Source organism: Chondrus crispus, genomic scaffold (genome assembly GCF_000350225.1).
Source record: "Chondrus crispus Stackhouse genomic scaffold, scaffold_160, whole genome shotgun sequence".
NCBI classification, from domain to species: domain Eukaryota; phylum Rhodophyta; class Florideophyceae; order Gigartinales; family Gigartinaceae; genus Chondrus; species Chondrus crispus.
In genome coordinates this window covers 86,713-88,879 of record NW_005179045.1, presented here as the reverse complement: position 1 = coordinate 88,879, position 2,167 = coordinate 86,713, and positions in this window count along the sequence as shown.

The following is a 2,167-nucleotide window of genomic DNA, read 5'->3' as shown; positions in this document are numbered from 1 at the left end:
GCCATAAAGGTCATGAGCTTGAAGCGGACGCGTTACCGATGGTGGCGACACTCACCGAAATGGGCCTGTCAGTGCTGGCAGTAGACCTTCGCGGGCATGGCCAAAGCGACACTGCGCGACTCAGTTACGGTTATAACGAACGTTTGGACGTTTTGGGAGGCTATGACTGGCTCACCGAAAAGGGCTACGTCGCCGGAACAATAGGTGTGATGGGGGCATCAATGGGCGGTGCTGCGGCGGTCGCCGCTGCAGCGGAGGAGTCCGGTATTGCGGCTGTCGTGAGCGATAGTTCATTCGCTGACTTTGGGGCGGTTTTGGCACACAACTTCCCGAGAGTTCTGCCCCTCCGCTTGGGGCGGCCGTTCTTACTAGGAACGGTCCTAATTGCCAGGTTTTTGATTGGCGTCAGGATAGATCGGTTTAAGCCTCTGGAGCAGGCCCGTCAATTGGTCAATCGAAAACTCTTAGTCATTCATTCGAACGGAGACCGCTTCATCCCCGTTAACCACTCCCACGAGCTCGCTGAGGCTGGCAACGGTGAACTTTGGGTCAGGGAAACCGAACGGCATGTTGGCACTTATGCGCAAATGTCTCAGGACTATGAACTTCGTGTTGGCGAATTCCTCCAAGATTCATTGGTAACGGGTTGCAGGAGAATCACTAACCCAGCCTTTTCTGCAAGCGTGATCAGTATTGAAAAATCCGACAATAAAGCCGGTTCCCAAGAGTTTTCGCCGTCCCCGGTGTGATGAGCCACCATTGTGCGGTAACGCAGCAGTATGGATTGAAACTCACCCGTTTGAAGTAGTTGGCCAAGCTGTGTTCGCAAACCAAGGCTTGGCCGAGATTAGCGAACCATGGCCAAGCGTTGGGAAACTTCACCAATATTGGTATTGAAACTATCGTCGCACTGGTGGTAGGCTCGTCAAAAGTGCGGCAATGCTCTCAAAGCTTACCTAAAGGGAACATGATGAAAGGGTCGGTTAGGAGGAATCGAAGCGACCCGATACGGGAATAGGTAATATCACTGCACCAGCGCTCAACAACCGGCGGAGTTCATGATGGCAGGACAGTTAATGCCCCTACACCAGTGAACGCACTTTGGACCAACTGAACTCAGGTGTCTTCTGATGAACGCGACGTGCTGGTAGTTCTTTCGAACACACGAAACAGATTTAGTAGGAATGGTGAACATTCGACCCGACTTCCGTCTTGTGTATAACCCTGTTCTTGCGGTGATGATCGCAGTCATTTGCAGCTTTCACCCGCCGGCCAAGGCTGATAATCGAGGCGTCAAACTGCTGCCGAACAATTTCAACTATGCTCAAGAATCCCGAAAGCGCGCTTTGCTTGCCGAGAGCAATCAGAAAGAGCAGCAATCGAACAAGAGCCGTGAGCAAGCGACGATAGTTAGTTTTGATTTGGCGATATTGCGCGGATGAGCTGTATGCCGGTCTGGGCACGATCTTGAGGCTTTTTAGCAAGAGTGCCTGCAGGCTTGTCGCTCTCTCAGTGACGGCCGCTGCAGTTTTAAATTCGCAGGCAGCACACAGTGCAACGCTTAATTCAGATCAGATTGCGTTGGCTGACAGTCTTGGGTTTTTCGCGTATGCCGGGCATCACTGTGAACTACATATCTCAGAGAAGGATATCCAGAACTTCGTGACTCTCTTGGATTGGAAATTCGGTATTCCGAATGCCGCCCTGTTTCAGTATCTGATAGAAAACCGAAAGAAGTTTGAAAATATTGGATATATGGCATTTGTCATTCCAGCTGAGAAAAAGAGGCGATGTAAGCAGATTTTCAGGACGAAGCAAAGGCTCCGAGAGATCGAACTTGAGCTTCAGAGATGGAAGAGGGAGTTTTAAGAGCCGATATGTTTACTGCCGTAGTGGCGCGACAAGAGCGCGGACGCTGGGGAGACGATACAGACAGCCCGCAAAGGGCGAGATAGAGTCAAGGATTTGAGCGGAGCGTGCCTGACAAAACTGATTTTCGATCGTCTCCCCAACGAGGCCCGATTACCAAAAACAGTCTGCTGTCTCGGCAAATAGCAAAAATTCAGCCTTAACAGCCGAGCGAGCCTGATCAGATCTAATCACGACCACTGGCCAATCCAAGGACCGGCTGGTCAATCACACACGAGAGGAAAGAAAGATGGATCGC